Source organism: Schistocerca nitens, chromosome 5, assembly GCF_023898315.1.
Source record: "Schistocerca nitens isolate TAMUIC-IGC-003100 chromosome 5, iqSchNite1.1, whole genome shotgun sequence".
Lineage (NCBI taxonomy): Eukaryota > Metazoa > Arthropoda > Insecta > Orthoptera > Acrididae > Schistocerca > Schistocerca nitens.
In genome coordinates this window covers 204,482,298-204,502,422 of record NC_064618.1, presented here as the reverse complement: position 1 = coordinate 204,502,422, position 20,125 = coordinate 204,482,298, and the positions used below count along the sequence as shown (strand labels likewise).

General features: G+C 41.5%; 1 protein-coding gene across 1 annotated transcript in view; it reads left to right on the top strand.

Annotated features, from left to right (window-relative positions):
- The first annotated feature begins 13,562 nt into the window (after positions 1–13,562).
- Positions 13,563–20,125, top strand: part of LOC126260855 (sodium-coupled monocarboxylate transporter 2-like) — a 110,825-nt gene continuing 104,262 nt past the window's right edge. Inside the window, exon 1 of the mRNA XM_049958267.1 lies at positions 13,563–13,673. The gene's annotated coding sequence lies outside the window, so the exon portion shown is untranslated. The remainder of the gene's footprint in view (positions 13,674–20,125) is intronic.

Sequence of the window (20,125 nt, the reverse complement as noted above, 5' to 3'; positions counted from 1 at the left end):
GGACTTACACGGTAAGCAACGAGGAGGTTTTGCGCAGAATGGCAAAGGAAAGGAATATGTGGAAAAAACTGTTAAGGAGAAGGGACAGGATAATAGGACATCTGTTAAGTCATGTGGGAAGACTTCCATGGTCTTAGATGGAGGAATTCGTGGCTGGTCTCATCAAACCAGTTAGAAGACTGATGACCCCAAAAAAAAAAAAAAGGTCAGGTCGTAGCTAAGATCCATTTATCACCTCCCAACTCACACGTCGTACATATAAATTTTCTGCATCATACAAATGTGGCAAAAATGAAGATGAGTCATGAAGTGAATTCAGTATGTGAGTAGACTTTGCGACATGAGAGTTCCATGCGACTGTGCGATATTTGATTATTTTTCTGCTTATTTATTCGCTATTTTTGAGGAGAGTATATGTTTTTGTAACTCAGGAAGAAGGCGTCCCATTTTCTTGCTAGAAAATTACGGTTGCAGGTTTTCGTGTAGTGATCTGGCTTGATCACAGTAGGTAAGTTGTAAGGGCTCATGAGAAGGGACTTAGGTCCCCAGGGCACTGATGTTTGCGGAAGTCGGTCGCAGTAAGCGCCTGCTCTGCTTCACATCCCTGTAACCAGATCTCAGAATGAATCACCCCGGCTCTGCTCAGTCGCAATCGAAAATTCCTGCCTTTATATTCCAGGCTATGCCAGCTAATCAAATGTGTTTTGCCCGCTACCATGCCCCCGCCAGAAGGGATCCATTAATGAGTGGAACATGGCGGTGATAACAATCTCTTCAGTCTTAAGAAGCGTTCTGTAAAACAAGAAAGGGAAAGTTCTGCAGGGTTCTCCCACATACACGTAAATAAAGCAACATTTTGGTGGCCACTTTGGCAATAGGACTTTATTACCTTTTCCATGTGGTGTTTTATAAGAGCAGGGAGGTAGGCTCCAGGGAGGATAATTTCGGTCACCTGCCTGGTCCTGGAACAAAGTTGGATGCATGTTCGCTAACGCCGATTAGGGCGATCTTTATCGACTGGCATTCTGCCCAGTTGGCGCAAGTTTTATGAGCTTGGAGTAAATGTCACCTTCGAACTAGTGCTACCCACTTTCTGAGCAGCTCACAAATTGTGTGATGTGCTATGGCCTTTGGGTTACGTGACTAATTGTATTGCTTCGTGGGTGTTATATTGTTTCTTGGGTCTCGGATATGTGTGCTGTCCTTAGATTAGTTAGGTATAAGTAGTTCTAAGTCTAGGGGACTGATGACCTCAGATGTTAAGTCCCAGAGTGGTCAGAGCCATTTGAACCAATAAATGACTTACTAAACTCAGGACTGATTTAAATCTCAGTAACAACTATTGTTCTACAGCTGATCCTTGATAGGTGACCTGTTAAAAATAAATAAAATCAATTTATGTGCATTTATAATTTATTTGTTTCATTGTGATGGTATTTCGTAGTAATACGATGGCCGAATCCTCTGATAACTTTGCACGCAGATATGGCGATCGATTGTTTAACTGATGCATAACGGGCATTGCACTCACTCGTACATGTTTTTCCTTCAGCGAGGCACGGTAAAAGTTTGTAGTTTTGCATTATTTGTTTAAATTACTGCATACAGCAATGAGGATGGGTCAAACACAGTTGTAAGTGCCGTTATGGGCCTTATAACATGTATTCTGTGTTAGTTTATACGAGAGTTTTCTCTACATATACGAAGTGTAATTTTCGAATCTTTAATGATAAACCAGGATACCGGGGACTTTATACCTTGTGTGTATGCAGTAGATTATACAGCGTGATTTTGCTTAGTGGTATCACACTGCAGGAAACGGCACCTGAGAGGATACGGAGCAAAATGGATCATATGGACATATGGCCGGAACCACACTGTGTCTATGCTAGAGGATATTTATTACTTTACCATGGCTGCACAGGACAGTTACGTTGAGGTCACCGCTAGACAAGGTGTCCGTAGTGGCCTCCAAGGGCCACTAAGTATGCGTCAATACAAAGCAACAGCCACAAAGGCATGTACTCCAATGTTTCGTCCTGCTACCAAATGGCGTCACAGGCACCATGCGTTGTTTCAGGGTCTGGATGTGTTGGTTGGGCTCCACATAAACGACTTTTTTCAGGGGCCCCACAGGTAGAAATTTAAAGAGCTGTGGTCCAGTCGACCGGGAAGGCTATGTGACCGGACCATCTCGTCCGAGGCCGGCCGAAGTGGCCGTGCGGTTAAAGGCGCTGCAGCCTGGAACCGCAAGACCGCTACGGTCGCAGGTTCGAATCCTGCCTCGGGCATGGATGTTTGTGATGTCCTTAGGTTAGTTAGGTTTAAGTAGTTCTAAGTTCTAGGGGACTAATGACCTCAGCAGTTGAGTCCCATAGTGCTCAGAGCCATTTTTGAACCATCTCGTCCGATCCACAGCTCGAGATAGTTCTTGTCAACATATCTCCGTACGAATACGCGTAAGTGAGCTGGAGCACATAGGGGCCGCATTACCCTTCGTACCCAGTACATCTACTATGTTACGACTTATATAATCTAAACGGAAGCTACCGTAAAATAATTTAAAGAGAATAATCAATAATGACGAAAGGCGCGTCATCAAGCAGAGGACGCAGAGCGAGCGACCCGCAGAAAGTGCGGATGTGCCTCGTGTGTAAGGTGTTGTGAAACAATCCCACAATGTGCTCACCAACAATCCCCTCCCACGTATTAAGGTTGAAGTAGCACTAAAGGTTCGCTGTCAACTTACCACTCAAAAAGAGATTGTAGTGAACATCTAAGACGCTACCCATCGTAAAGACAGTCTCATCTGTGATGACAATGGATAACACATAGCCCAGCACTGTTGTGGCCTGTGTGGCGAATCAGGGACAAAACAATCGCCACGGAGGCAAATCCGTATTATGAGGCCTGCCCGCGTTTTAAGGGTTACGGATAGTGGAAGTTATGGAAAATGCTTCACAAGTTCTTGTGGCTTATCTTCAAAGTTGCCTGTTCATTCGGCGATTTCATTTCTTCACATTAAATTTCACTTTTGAATACATCACGAGAGCTATTTTTGCAATACTTGCCATATCTTCTGTACTCAGCATAATACACTCCTGGAAATGGAAAAAAGAACACATTGACACCGGTGTGTCAGACCCACCATACTTGCTCCGGACACTGCGGGAGGGCTGTACAAGCAATGATCACACGCACGGCACAGCGGACACACCAGGAACCGCGGTGTTGGCCGTCGAATGGCGCTAGCTGCGCAGCATTTGTGCACCGCCGCCGTCAGTGTCAGCCAGTTTGCCGTGGCATACGGAGCTCCATCGAAGTCTTTAACACTGGTAGCATGCCGCGACAGCGTGGACGTGAACCGTATGTGCAGTTGACGGACTTTGAGCGAGGGCGTATAGTGGGCATGCGGGAGGCCGGGTGGACGTACCGCCGAATTGCTCAACACGTGGGGCGTGAGGTCTCCACAGTACATCGATGTTGTCGCCAGTGGTCGGCGGAAGGTGCACGTGCCCGTCGACCTGGGACCGGACCGCAGCGACGCACGGATGCACGCCAAGACCGTAGGATCCTACGCAGTGCCGTAGGGGACCGCACCGCCACTTCCCAGCAAATTAGGGACACTGTTGCTCCTGGGGTATCGGCGAGGACCATTCGCAACCGTCTCCATGAAGCTGGGCTACGGTCCCGCACACCGTTAGGCCGTCTTCCGCTCACGCCCCAACATCGTGCAGCCCGCCTCCAGTGGTGTCGCGACAGGCGTGAATGGAGGGACGAATGGAGACGTGTCGTCTTCAGCGATGAGAGTCGCTTCTGCCTTGGTGCCAATGATGGTCGTATGCGTGTTTGGCGCCGTGCAGGTGAGCGCCACAATCAGGACTGCATACGACCGAGGCACACAGGGCCAACACCCGGCATCATGGTGTGGGGAGCGATCTCCTACACTGGCCGTACACCACTGGTGATCGTCGAGGGGACACTGAATAGTGCACGGTACATCCAAACCGTCATCGAACCCATCGTTCTACCATTCCTAGACCGGCAAGGGAACTTGCTGTTCCAACAGGACAATGCACGTCCGCATGTATCCCGTGCCACCCAACGTGCTCTAGAAGGTGTAAGTCAACTACCCTGGCCAGCAAGATCTCCGGATCTGTCCCCCATTGAGCATGTTTGAGACTGGATGAAGCGTCGTCTCACGCGGTCTGCACGTCCAGCACGAACGCTGGTCCAACTGAGGCGCCAGGTGGAAATGGCATGGCAAGCCGTTCCACAGGACTACATCCAGCATCTCTACGATCGTCTTCATGGGAGAATAACAGCCTGCATTGCTGCGAAAGGTGGATATACACTGTACTAGTGCCGACATTGTGCATGCTCTGTTGCCTGTGTCTATGTGCCTGTGGTTCTGTCAGCGTGATCATGTGATGTATCTGACCCCAGGAATGTGTCAATAAAGTTTCCCCTTCCTGGGACAATGAATTCACGGTGTTCTTATTTCAATTTCCAGGAGTGTATTATCGATATAAGCTTTGTGAGCAACATCTTTGCGTAATCACTCAGGCGATTTCGCATCTTTGGGGGTGTCAGTTTGTCTTTCGTTCAGTGCGACCTTTATCTGAAACAATAGTTGTTCTAATTCCTGGCGCTATTTTGGAGGAGTTCTGGTGTGTTTTCCAACTAAGGTAAAAAAGTCATTTCTCCAGGCGTATTTTATGACGAAATAAATCCCGGGTGAACAGCCAGGTATGAGTGTGCATAGGACACAATATTTCGGCAATCGACCATGTTGCCATCATCAGGTGCGCTGATATACTAGGCTGTTCACACGAGATTTATTTCGTCAAGGTAGAAAAATGATTGTGCTGGTGTGGATATTCTGCAATACTTTAAGTATTCGGTGAAATCGTTTCAGTTATTTGCTTTGGCGAAGTTTAGGCGAAATGGTTAGGTTATGTATGGGATTGTTGGCTAAATTTCTCTATCATCTGGATGCGGTAACTACATGTCCATGCACATGACAGTGTCCGTCCGCCTAGTAAAATTGGGACTTATTGGTAGCTCAAACTTGATTCAATGGAAGCAGAATATAGTGACGGACACTATCTTTTTAATCCGTCGTGCGTTAGAGTCAAAGTTATCGTCCTGTCCTAAATTACGAACATATTATGTTTTTTTTTTTAAAATCATGTAATGAACGGTGTATACCGAGTATAGATACTGAAATTGAATTTTATATCTGCTGTTTTGAGGATCTATGTTGGTTTGTAAATGTAGGTTTGGAAATCGAATTGTTCGCTTGGTAACGACAGACAATGAGGTGACAAAAGACATGGGACATTGATATACATACAGTTATCGATAGTATCGCGTACACAACATATAAGAGGGCAGTGCATGGTTCGAGCTGTCATTAGCACTCACTTCATTCGTGTAAAACGGTTTCTCCAACTCGTAAATCGTTAGGGAATTCAGTATCCCGAGATCCACACTGTCAAGAGCGTGCTTAGAATACCGAATTTCAGGCATTACCTCTTACCATGGACGACGCAGTGATCGACGGCCTTCCCTTAACGACCGAGAGCAGGTGTGTTTGCGTAGAGTTGCCAGCACTGACAGACAAGCAATACAGCGTGAAATTACCGAAGAAATCAGTGAGGGACTTACGACGAACGTATCCGTACGTAAGGACAGTGGGCCGAAATACGTCGTTAAAGGGCTATGGTAGCGGACGACCGCCGCGACTGCCGTTGCTGACAGCACGACATCGCCCACAGCGTATCCAACCGAAACACAACAATGTAAGCAGGTAAAATCGTATCTAAACGTATCGCCTTTCCGTTCGACTGACAGCGTTTGAATAACGTTTAGGTGCGGGCACCGCGTTCTTTATATATGCTCAGTGAGGACGGTGAACGAAGCAGTCACTCCAAAATCGCTTGCAGCTTTGGCAGCAGCTACAAAATTATTTACATACCAAGTCTTCTCCAAGTTTATGTATTGTATTCCTGTTCTAGAATGTCTTTAGCATTGTAATTCTTAAATTTAGAACTCCAGAATTTTTCAAACGAAACCGAGGGCAGACGATGGCCTGTGAACTGGCTCTGTGTTAATTTCGGTATCTTTGTAAAATTACATATTATTTTGAAATTTGGTACAGCCTCATTATTATAGTTAACAGATGTGGTGCTGTCATCTTGGCGTTGTAGCTGAATAACAAGCATTAGTTAATCCAACTCGTTTCAGTAATTTTAGGCACGAAATTGTTTTTCTCTTAATAATTCAAAAAGCGGGTGAGTTAGCTCCATGAAAACTTGTGCTACATGTTTTTGTGATAATCTGAAAATTCCAGAATTATAACTCTCTAAATTTATTCTTACACACTTTTTTGTTGCAAAATGTGTCTTTTTAAGGGAACTACTTAGCGAACCATTTGAGATTCACAATAATTATCGTTTTCATAGTCTTACATCATGTGCTAAAGTTTTGAAACAATATTTAAAATTGGTTGTATGTAAGTATCTGGTGAAGTTTATTTGTTTGCGGCTCAAGGCACATAGATGGCTCTGTTGTCTCTACCATGGCCGAACGACTAGGAAAAATTAATAGTTCATGCCTCTCAGCGCCTAATTGCTTTCCCACAGTCTAGTATCGGGATCACATTGTACAGTGGTTAATACCTGTTCCTCCAGGCCTGAATATGTACCAGATGCAGTCGCCTCTAATGGTTTATCATGATAAACGTACATTTATCACACAAAAGATGAAATTCTTTTGCAAACAGGTGCAACTGCTGCTGGGGATACTTTTCTCAGTACCGTAATGTTGTCGTCTGCTATTCCAGCTTGCTTGTCCATGGGTAAACAACAAGTGTGCCTGTTCCGGCTTGCTACACCTAGCCGTTGTCCCGCGGTGCTGCCCTACACAACACACTTACAACACTACTCTGGCGTGAATAGGCAAGAGCAGTGTGGTGTTCGATTGTATTAAAGCGTTCTGTGTGACTTTCCTTGACCTCGGCTTCAGTGACGTGACAGCTTCGAGAATAGTAGAAGTGTCTGCCAGAGAAACAGCCAAACGAGTGGAACCAGCAGTATTTTTGTTTGCGGTGCCCTTTGGTGTTGTTGGTGGTCTTGTTCAGGTTTCAGAGGAAGATGTTGATCCTAACGCCCCCTCCATCACTGTTGGATGGATCGGAGTGAACTACATTACAAAAGACAGTGCGTGTGATAACAGTAATGTAGTGCTAAATATAACTAACCAATGGTTTTAAATCAACCTGACAGAATAATTTTAATGTGCTAGAACAATTTAATGTAATTTGTTAAATATTTAATTGCAGTTATTGTTTACAATGTGCAATAAATTTTATTTATCTACCTATCAGAGGAAATTGAATGACCTCTTGCACATATTATTGCCAGTGAAATAAAAAAAAATGCTAATACTTTCCTATAGACGAATCCTAAAATAATTTTATGGCATTTCCATGAAGGGGACAGCGGTTCATTCATGGATGCTAGCAGTGGTTCTGTAGTGGCCACACCGTAAGCGCTGCTATGAACGCCGGTAGATACGAAGAAATTATATAAAACTTAATGCATCCATGAATAGTAGATAAGTTTGACAAACCAATGTCATAGGCCAAGTAGACCTGGAATAATGTAACCATCACACAGAACCCAATATGAGCCCGACGCTACATCAAACAGTACAGTTTTCTTAATGTATTTAAATCAGGTCTCCATTGTAACCAATGACTTTCAAACTAATGCGGTGGCATGTTTGTCACCTTTTAAATCTGTTCTGCATAGCTAGATGGCAACTAGTATCACCTAAACAAAAATACAGCGATGGTCCATCCACATTGCCAGACTGTTACGTGTATTTCGAAAACTTCCACTGACGGTGATAAGAGGGCGTTGAATAGCAGAAGAAACGGTAGTTTGCAAATAAGCTTTCAAGACTCTCTGGTTTACAGATGCAGTAAATGAAACGTCTGTCAACAGACAGCTGCTACTTTACTATCAGTAATTTATGGAATCCTGGTGTTCTTTGGCGCGGAACCTTGAAACGCTCGAGATAATTTCTATTTACAGGAACTGAAAGGTTGTCATAAAGGGTGGTGAAATAACAGAAACGTTTCTGGTGGCGACGAAAACGCCTTTGCTGTGTTTATGTGAAATCCAAGTGCAAACCTAACTTCATTTTCGTTATCACGCACACAGATCTCATCTGAAAAGTGGAAATCTTCTAACCTGTTGCGTATGGTAAACAGCTTTGTAACTTAGAGTGATATATACGGGTAGTATCATAATTAAAAGCAGGAAATTAAACTAGTGAAAATATTCGTCAACGGAAGCAAGAACTTTCCAGCAACTTATTCTATCAGACGAACATATTTAGGTGGAGACTAAATCTAAAATTTTACACTTGAAATAAAGTTGTACCAACTAGCAACGTATTTCATGCTGAAGTTCATAGTGGCTCCTAATCACATATATTTGCAGTAATCTCAAAAACGGCTTTTTCGTGGACCCATGTTCCATGATTCTTCTACGTTTTCTCTCCTACTAACGTACAGTTTTGATCGTTATATGCAAATAATGAAGAAAGAGAGAGAGAGAGAGAGAGAGAGAGAGAGAGAGAGAGAGAGAGAGAGAGAGAGAGGTTTCTCTAAACAAGGCAAATACTGATGAGATGGCTCCGACTTTTACATACTATCCTTCCCCACCCAGGGCCTGCACTCCATGATGACCTCATAGTAGACCAACACTAAGTGCCACGGAATACTTATCACTAAACTTCCTTCTTTGCCTTCTAAGAAGTTCTATAACTTCAAAAAAAATATATCTACAGTTGTGAGAAAGGATTAACCTTGGCATCACATTCAGCCCTTGCTATGATCTATCACCGTTCTTGGTTCCTTCCAGAGAATGGCACAGGTTGTGACGAAATCCACCCTCACTCCTCGGGTGTGAGCACAAGTGTCGATTCACTATATTATTGGAAGGACTGATTGGGCACCTCTGGTCTGGAGCCAACTGAAGCGCTACACCTGAGTGTTGCTTTTTGACAAGCAAGACTGTAGGTTTTACGATCTTTCTTTAGGGCAGACGAAACTCTTACATCATAGAAGGGAAGCCGTCATATCATAAATCAGTTGTCATATCCAACATTAAAATATTATTCAGGTCGACCCATTTAAGAGAAAGTATTACCCCCAAATCGAGGTAGGAACTGATGTGGTTGTTACCCAAAGAATAAAATGGGAAAAAATTCAACTTTGAAATACCGGAATCAGAGATTCCCCAAGAGTTGAAGTGATTGTAGTAGCAAGAACATACCTCACGTCTTGCAAGCTCCAAAGACAAGCCCATTACAAACTCAGTTGTTTCGTATGTACTACAAAATAGAGATTGGTGGACTTAGAATGCTAATCAAACGTCCCTGCCGGCTGTCAGAGTAAGACACATCGGTCATAAAATCGCTCAAAATTACCTTCAATTGAACAGCACAAAATTACACTGACCATAGGGTGAAATAAAATTCTGAGAACGTTTTATTCATGTTTGACAAATGTGAAAGATTCAAAAGTAAAGACGGACAGCAGTCATCCGCAGAATCGATAATTTGTTGTAGCTCTAGATTTCAACTATTACATAGTCGTCATCGGTGCTAAAAGCAAAAACAATATGAACAAAAACAGATTCAAAATCTGTGTATACTGCAGTTAAACGAATCCACAGAAGTGGGAACACAGCGATAACATACAACTACCAGAATGGTCATATAGCCACAATGATGTCAGAGTACAATCCTGTGACAGTTGATGCTAGCATATATAGGGCAGAAACAAAATTCAAGCCCTACCTTGCAACCAGTGCAGACAGCAAGAATATGCGTCACTTGAGCTGTGGAGCCCACTACTAGAGTATACTTCCAAGAAGTTGTAGGTTAATTTTGTTGAAGACCAGAACCATTAAATGGACCTTAAAATATAATATATATGGGATATGAAAACTACGCAATAAATGTATATAAATGCAGAAAAGGCAAAGAACAGAATTTGAATTCAAATAAAATTATAAAAGACATAAGCTGTCCCCTGCAGCTTTACACTGCTACCAAACCATGTTGAATTTTGTAATAAGACTTATGGATTAAATGAATATGTGTCAAACATTTTAAACAGACATTGTGAATAAAAGCTGAAAACTCTGCAGTGATAAAAAAATAACATAAAACAGTTATTACGCATGATGCGCTCTCTCTGAGATTAAGTTTGAGACAGGTAATAATCTAATATTACTTTACAATAAGGAACGTAATGTTTGGATCATTTTCACTTACACATTTCATATTTATATCTGTTACACAGCTGTAAAAGTGTTGCTAATAGGTATACCAAATAACCCTTCTTAATATAAGCAATTCAGAAACCCGCACTCGAATATTTACTAGGAACTGGGTTTACATGTTACATAATAGAATTTCATAAAAAGAACCATTACAGACATTTCAAAATTGTGTTTGGAGAATACTGCCGTGGTAAAACAATATACGAACCTATGACAGTAACAAATAGGAAGTTTTTAGTCTTCGATAGTGCTGCACATCTCTGGCCACGCCCTTCATGGTAATTGTAAATCTATGCATTTGTTGACAGCAACGCCGTCGTGAACATTACACGTTTAACTCCATCCAGATGCTCATTCTCCGAACTTCTCACTATAAACATCTTGTATTCAAAATTAAATCATTCACTGGTCTCGTGATCCATAATGCTTTGATTGCTACTCAAAGACTCTACCGCTTGAACACGGAAAATTTCCAGAAAAACCCATCAAGAACAATTTTGCTGGGAATAAGAGCCTCTACAAATATCTTACAAAGTCGAAGATGAACAAAAAATATGGCATTTTCACTAAAACAACCAAAAACTAACAGTTAATATGACCGTATATTAAGTTGCTTTGAACAAAGCACTCGTCAGATAGACTTCTCGTTCAGAAATTAGTAACAGAGTGATTCTTCGACAGACAGTAAGCTTCGACTTTCGTACTCAGCTGCATAAGAAAAGCAAATGATCAGAAGGAAGAATGGACAGCATCGACAATAATTCTACGTTATTCTAATTACAATAACTTCTGTGTCTGTGAAACAGAAGTGATGAGTCAAGTATATGGTGTGACACACGAATGTTTGGGAGTAACCCTGTGGAAGTCTGGTGAACAGTGTAGCTACACTCCAAGTCAAAAACTTATCTTCTCTGTTATGGCGAGGCCATGACAGATGGTGCTACTTAAGCAGAGCTGCACAGTTCCGTACGTAAAACCCATCCACAACCGTTCTATTTGATTAAGAAGTAGTTTTTTGTGCTCTGAAATCCATCGCAAATAGTAAAAATCAACAAAATATAATAAAAGAATATAAATAATTTTTATTCTACAAAGTATGTTTTGGAGAAGCTGACGTGTACATCTCTTCCAGCAATACGGGTGCAAGAAGTGTGATAGACCACATCTTCTGAATGTAGCTGTCATTTTACGCACTGAAAAGTAAAATGAGATACTATAACCAGTAACTATCTTCCATTAAACAGTTGGAGTGGGCTTGATACAGTGTCATATTCCTCCTATTTAAACCAGATGAGTACAAATTCCTTTACCGAAAATCGAGTATAGTTTGAGGTATAAAGGGTGGGTACCTGCGGATTGTAACGAACATAATAAACTATATTGCGTAATATTGCCTTGAATAACTTTTGTAGAATGGTGCAATCGGATGAAAATTATTTTAATTGTTAAGCAATAGTATTGTCACAATTTTTTTAAAACACTAGGCCGTTAGGAGATGCATATAAAACCATAATTATTTCGAAAACACAACAATTGAAATACAAATTTCAATCGGCCCTTGAACACTAAACGGAGGAAACGTTACAACGCTACTAAACCATCGTAAAGCTTTTTGCCCCACATTTTATTCAAAGAAAGTCATAAATTACAGGTTATGAATTAGTTATAGTTAATAGCAGAGAGGATATAAAAGGTAGATTGGCGATAGCAAGGAAAGCGTTACTGAAGAAGAGAAATTTATTAACATCCAGTTTAGATTTAGGTGCCAGGAAGTCTTTTCTGAAAGTAATTGTATGGAGTGTGGCCATGTATGGAAGTGAAATGTGGAGACAAGAAGAGAATAGAAGCTTTTCAAATGTGGTGCTACGGAAGAATACTGAAGATTAGATGGGTAGTTCACGTAACTAATGGGGAGGTGCTGAAAAGAATTGGGGAGAAGAGAAATTTCTGGTACAACTTGACTAGAAGACGGGATCGGTACGTAGGACACGTTCTGAGGCATCAAGGGATCACCAATTTAATATTGCATGGAAGCGTGGAGGGTAAAAATGGTTCAAATGGCTCTGAGCACTATGGGACTCAACTGCTGAGGTCATTAGTCCCCTAGAACTTAGAACTAGTTAAACCTAACTAACCTAAGGACATCACAAACATCCATGCCCGAGGCAGGATTCGAACCTGCGACCGTAGCGGTCTTGCGGTTCCAGACTGCAGCGCCTTTAACCGCACGGCCACTTCGGCCGGCGTGGAGGGTAAAAATCGTAGAGGGAGGCCAAGAGATGAATACACTAAGCAGATTCAGAAGCATGTAGGTTGCAGTAGTTACTCAGAGGTGAAGAGGTTTGCACAGGATAGAGTAGCATGGAAAGCTGCATCGAATCAGTCTTTGTACTGAAGACCACAACATATATAATTATTACATATATAACATATATAACATATATATAACATATACATATATAACATATATAACATATTACATATATAACATATATAATTATTAGATCTCCAATGGTACGTTACACACGAAATTAAGTACAAAGTGTTCTGTTTTATACACTACTGCATTCGTAAATTTTGCGAGGATTTTGTAATCTAAGTTTAAGACAAACAGTTATTTAAATACATCAGCAGGATAACAATTTTTGATAACATTTCGTTTACAACGATGTTTATCATTTATAACTAAGCACACAAACCGTTGAACAATACTAGAATCTGACGCGTGTAACCGTCATGAAACTACGTCTACTCCCACGTGCCAGAAGCTGTGGACGCTCCTACAGCAATGAAGGACCTCGTGGCAGTTGACAGGCACGCCTCGACATTTTGTCCACTTACCCAGACGACCAACCGTCACGGCCATTTCCTCATTGTGGCGTAATGGCCAGACCCCGACCTTCGCAGATGGAAATTACCACGGCAGCCGTTTGCTGTCCACAAGGAGAGATAACCGATTTCATCCGGTTACCGAACCGTCGCCTCCGACGTGGCGCTAGCTCACGAGCTGAAGTTTTTATTTACGACTACAATAAAGCGCCGCAGCGCGTTCACGCGATTTACGACCTCTTCGAGACAGCACGTGTGTTCCTCACGTGATCAGAGGCAGAAGGTATGACTCTGTGCTTTCTTCTTTAACCACTCCTGTCGTCAAGAGCTGTCTGGCATTTCCGCACATTTTTACGTATGTCTTCCCACCTCTACACAGTATTTATAAGGCATGCGACACCGGCGCAGCAATCCCTACCCAGAATCTTCTGCTACGATACAGGTCTCGTACTGAGACCTCACACATCAACCCAGTGAAACGTAAGTAGTCGCCAGCACAGGGAGTTTAGGAATATTTAAACTAGTTGGCATTTGAAAGCGATAAGGCAGGTCCACTACCGCCAATAATGCACCAATAGGAATCTGATATTGTCGGACCCCACTTCCGCTGTACAAACATTTCGGCTGCCAGTTCTCAAGTAAGAAAGTTTTCCACTGACGAAATTTTCATAATTCCCACCTTAATTGAAATGAAACAGGTATTTGACACGGTTCTAGATTTTAATTACCATTCGTGGGCTGTACATTTTTGCACGAGACAGATATTTGAATTTTTATACTTCTTACGATTAAAAATGTGACAAAATTTCCCAAAAGCAGTTTTCGAAGCTTATATATCGCATTCATAATGAGATGTTTTTTCCTCGAAGCTCGACTTTTCGGAAAAACTTGCAAAATGTTTACGATTCAAAGTAATTGGTCATCGCTGGCCACTGCTTTCTCCCATCTACCGGGCAGCACACGAATCCCGTGGCGGATGAACTGGGCGTCTTCTGAGGATACACAATAATCGATCTAGTTTTCCGCTTGTTCATATGACTGGCAGCGCTGGTTAGCCCGGTGGTGTGCCACATATCAGAAACGGGAGCTAGTCAAAGGGAGCAATTTCGGGAGAATACGGCGGATAGAATAGGAATTCCCGTTTTAACGTTTCCAGGTAGGTTTTGATGAATTTTGCGACATGGGGTAGAGCATTGTCATGTTGTAAAATCGCCTTTCCATGTTTGTCACTCTATTGTGGCCGTTTGTCCTTCAGTGTCCGCCTCAAACGCATCACTTGCTTTCGATTACGATTACATGTGATCATTTCCGTCGATTTCAGTAGCTTCCAAAACGTTCTCTCTTCCACCGCTATGCCTGTCTTCCACATCAAAACTACCGTTTTGCAAGTTTTGAAACCATTATCTGCACTTCCATTTACTAATAGTTGCCTTAACACAGGTCTTACCCAGAATTTTATGAGCCTCGGCCTCAGATTTCTTCATCTTAAAGCATAAAATTAAAACTTCCAGAAAATAATTTATAATATTCAGTCGGCAATAACTTTCTGATGCAATCGCATATCCACTAATATTCTGATGCCTCCATTTTTACAAATTCCAAGCTTACTGTATGAAACTTACGACCTATCACCAGCACCACCACTAGCCATCTATTGCAAAACGGCGGAAGCCCAGTTGTAGAGTGGACATTTTAATAAGTAAGATTTTTCAAGATATTGCTTGATAAGTTTTAGCTGTTTCACAGATGGGAAAGTTTCATCATTAAAAAAATAAATTAAAAAAATGGAAAATAAAAAAGATTAACATTCTCCAGCCATACTTAAAATTAAGAACAGATTTTCGACAATCTTATGGATGCTCTAGAGATTTACACCAAATATCAATTAAGGGGATTTTACGAGTTTTTTTTTTTTATAGGAGATGGAGACTAGAGAGGTTTTCTGTCGCCGTTGAGCAGGTTGCGCTTTTATGCAGACGATACTTGTTGAAACACCGCCACACTTTTTGATTCTTATAGTCAGGCGACAGCTACAACTACGTCTACATTGATATTCTGCAAATCACATTTAAGTGCCTGGCAGAGGGTTCACATCGAACCACCTTCACAATTCTCTATTATTCCAATCTCGTATAGTGCGCGGAAAGAACGAACACCTATATCTTGCCGTACGAGCTCTGATTTCCCGTATTTTACTGTGTTCATCGGTTCTTCCTTAGTAGGTCGGTGTCAAAAAAATATTTTCGCAGTATAGAAAACTAATTTAAATGTGACAGATACATCTTACAATCTCCTCAAATTTGCTGTTGGTGAACGAACACCAACTTCACTTTCTTCGAATAATATTTTTTCCCTCTCTCTAATCTGGATAGGACATAAAACTGAAGAAGTAAAAAATTTTCTGAAGCAATCTGGAGCGTAAGAAACTGTTCAATGCTCGCTGTTACCCTCGTGATACTGTTACAGAGGGTTGAAGTCTCTCACATTTGGAGAGAATGTGGTGAAACATGGCTTAGAGTCGGTAACCAGAATTTTGGAGAAATGAATGCTTCTATTAGGGATTATACGTTGAAATGAGACGAAGAGCAAATAATAGTAGTGTGGTGGTAGTGATAACTGTAGGACACTAACAACAAAAAATTTTTTTTTGAACCGTGTAAGATTAAAATATAGAAAACTATTTTATTAGAGGTAAAACATCCAGTTAAATTAATTGCTTTGTGTCACGTTCAATGGATCATTTGCACTATAAATCGTGATGACGTTAAACGAGACTAATTGTACTCTAATAAATTACGTCTTATTTCTCAATCACAGATTCAAATCGAACATCTTAATACATAGAAGTGCGGTTCTAGGCGCTTCAGTTTGGAACCGCGCTGTTGCTACGGTCGCACGTTCGAATCATGCCTCGGGCATGGATGTGTGTGATGTCCTTAGGTTAGTTAAGTTTAAGTAGTTCTAAGTTCTAGGGGACTGATGACCTCTGGTGTTAAGTCCCATAGTGCTCAGAGGCATTTGAACCATTTTTGAACCTCCTTTCCAGCATCCGTTAGCGATCTCACTTAGTGTAATTTCGTTCACGCTAAGTTATTGCTGCACGTGATTTATAAAACTTCATTGGCTTTTCAGGATATTTGCGACATACACAAAAATTTTTAACTGTCAAGGATAATGATACCTCCAGACTGAAGAGAACGTAGATGTCTGCCTAAGAAAGTATCCCAGCATTTGGTTTAACGGAAACCATAGAAAACGTTAAAATGGAAGGCCTGACGGGGATTTGAACTACCGCTTTACCGAATGACAGTTCATTATTTGACCGCTGCGACCCCTTTTTCAGTAGTAACATACACAACCCTGAATGCTTGCATCTTAGAACTACTACCCCACTTAGCTTCCCGTGGTCGTTATCGGAAACACGCGGTCACTTTAGATTAAACACGTACAATGGAATAATTTGGAAATTTGTGGTAAAGTCTTATGGGACCAAACTTTTGAGGTCATCGGTCCCTAAGCCTACAGACTACTTAATCTAACCTAAACTAACTTACGCTATGGACAACATACACGCCAATGCCCGAGGGAGGACTCGAACCTCAGACGGGGGGAGCCGCGAGACGCACGGACCGTGACAAGACGTTTCAGAACGCGCGTCTACCCCGCGCGACCGTACAGTGGTTCTTGAAAATGTTAGTGAAGATATCAGCGATCAAAACATATTCTTTGAAAATAATTATGGCAGTATAGATCGGAAGACACATTTATTAAAAGGTGACCGATCTTCACATGATCATCTTCATACCTACAGCCACATTGATGGACAAAGGCTATGCATGGAGTAGGAACCGCTGAACGACGATAGCCAAGTGGTTATGACTATCATCATTCAGTGGTTCCTGTTCCAAGCACAGCCACTGTCAATCAGTATGGTTGTAAGTCTTAAGATGATCAAGTGATAATCGAAACTGGTCACCTTTTAATAGTAGTGCCTAGCGATTTAGACTGTCATAATTATTTTCAACGTACAATGGTGACTATGGGAATCGCATGGCATTGTGCATGATTTTGAGACAGTTGTGCTTATAGTCTACGTGGGTCAGCGTGTCCTCGTGAAACATCATCGTAAAAACAGGCGATAAGCCGACCGAAGTGCCCTCACACCCAGGTGCAATAATATCGTGGTCGACTAACAAACTATAGCGGCGCTGTAGCATGTTTATTATTCGTGAAAAATTACATAACGTCACCTGTAGCTCGCTTTTGCGCTGTTAGTTCCGCAGAGAGCAGCCTACACTTCGCACAGCACACCATTCAGACGGCGGCAACAACAGCAGAAACATCTCCATCCTCAATGCATTTTTACTCCATAATTTGAGCTCTGCAAAAGAGCTTCTTGAGTGAATTTCTCTCATACAGATCTGCTATTCGGACACAAGAAATAAACTGCAGTTGTACTCTAAAAAAATGATGCCTGTATTTCGGTAATTAAAGAAGTTATCGAAACGTCTTGGTCTTTGTTTCATGGGCCCCTCGTTACTGTTCTTCTCGCTGAGAAGAGATTACAAGTTTCCTTAACGAGTCGAAAGTTGTTTCAGGTGAAAAACTTCGCTGCCTCCCCCAGTATAACAGACAGCTCACAGGATTGAATGTCTGGAGCATTTCCTACCAAAATTTAAACGTATGTTTACTTTATTATATTTATTTTAAAAGTGAGGCAGTAATTACATGTTAATTTTGAAATACGTCGCTTAAAAACTGTCGGACAAATTCAAAACTGCGATGTGTTTCTCCACTTGAAAAAGAGCGAAAGGCGGAAGTTCCGAACTCTGCCTGTACAGGGTCTCCCAAAAGGAAGACTCAGTATTCGGAAATATGACAGCAACGATGATTCGAAACAGAATGATCTAGTAAACACGGGCTCTAAAGTGCGTACCTTAAAATCTATGAACACTCCCTATCGTCTTCGATATTGTGGAAGAAATCTCTTCTATTGCAAGCTCTTTGTTTTCCACATTTTGGGAAGAAATGACACGAAAAAAAGGAAGAAACCCTAGTATATATGTGCTCCAAAATGCATACCTATGCTATGCTATGAGCACTTATGAAGAAGAAGAGATGTGTTTCACGGTATCGAATACGCAGAAGTGCTTGTAGCTCTTAAGGCATCCATTTTAAAGCTCATAGTTCCTAGACTATTTTGCTGTGAATTATCGTTGCTGTCATATCCCTGAATAAAAAAATAATTTTAACAGTCGACGGCTGCAATGAATTTCTTAAGAAAAGGAGATTGTGAATGCTATCTAAGGAAAGATAACAAAAAAAGCTAACGTTTGCAAAATACTTAATAATTGGACATAACAGTAAAAGATAAGAATTTTAAAGACAGAGGGGAAATAGAGAAGAAGGTTGTTGGGAATGTTGGATGCAGTAAGTACATCGCTCTCCATTAAAATTGTATCACCAAGATGGATCGATGACTAATTATGAAATTTTACATAGTATGTGGCAGTATAGATTATTTTATTTGCCGGTGATTTGAGGGTATACAGGAATACAAAGAGCTGCCATGTCTCGCAGTGGCTGTGGCTCTGACTTGCTTGTCGTCTAGTCGAACTGTGTGACATCATTAAATAATGCTCGAGGCCCACGAGAAAGACAGGGCTCAGGACGTACATCACAGCACGTGACGGCAGCAGCCGCCTCCGGTGCATAACGAGTAATGTTTTGGACTATTTTAATAATCCTTATTCGCACACTGAAATGCATGCAAGATCTCGACAGCATACGACAAAGTGAAGACCTTCAGTGGGTAGCTTTCGAATTGCATACTAATTTCATGTGAGTCCTGCATGGAGCCCAGCGTTCGCGAAGTGTGGCAGACGACTAGTGTGACGTCACAAGTACGTTGAGGGGCCCGTATTTCTCGTCGGCCCTGATGCTGCTTCATCTTTACGCCAGAGTGCATCAATAGTGGTGACTACCCAGTAACGGTGAGCGCACTCATGACAGTATCTACCTGACAACGCTGCAATTTACTATAATTATTCTGGCAGGGCGTTCAAGGAACCACTTTAAGAGTATATCTCCCTCGTACCAAGAGTACGTGGAAAAAGTGAACACCTAAATCTTTATGTGCTAGCTCTGATTTGTCTTGTTTTATTACATATGTTATTTCTCACCATGTGGGCGAGAGTTAACAAAATATTTTCGAATTCGGAGGAGAAAGCTAGTGATTTAAATTTCGTGAAAAGATCTCACCACAACAGTAAATGTCTCCCTCATCTCGCTTTGTTTCGCAGTAATACAAAGCGAAGTACCCTTTCTTGAACTATTTCGATGTGCAGTCCTATATTGTATGGATCCCATACTGCTTAGCTACGATCCAGAAGGGGAACGAAAAGCGTAGTGTAAGCTGTGTCTTTAGCGGCTTTGTTGCCTCTTGTAAGTGTTGCACCATTAAAACGCATTCTTTGGTTCGCCTTCCCTGTAATATTTTCCATGCAAATGGTTCATCTGATTGAAATCGCTAGATACTTAGTTGAACCTACAGTATTATTAATGTTATGTATCCTGTAACCGAAATTTAAAGGATTTATTTTGTTTTTTAGTAGGGAAGTTTATCGTACATTGTTAGAATTTTCAGGCTTTCGCGCTGTAATGGCTATTTAATATACTTCCATATTCCTTTTGTAAAAGACGGCATTCACTTCTTAAATGCTGCAGTCTCTTCTGAAATTAGAATATACTCCTGAAAAACTCAGGTTTTTTCCGAATGTGAAAAGTTGTTCATAGGTAAGACGTGATGATGTACCTATGAACAAATATTCGACTGAAATTTAAGAGGACTGCAAATCGAAAGAATCTTCTCAATACTATACTTTTGTCCATTTGTTGCATTATTGCTCTGCGACAATCAGTAAGTGCAATCA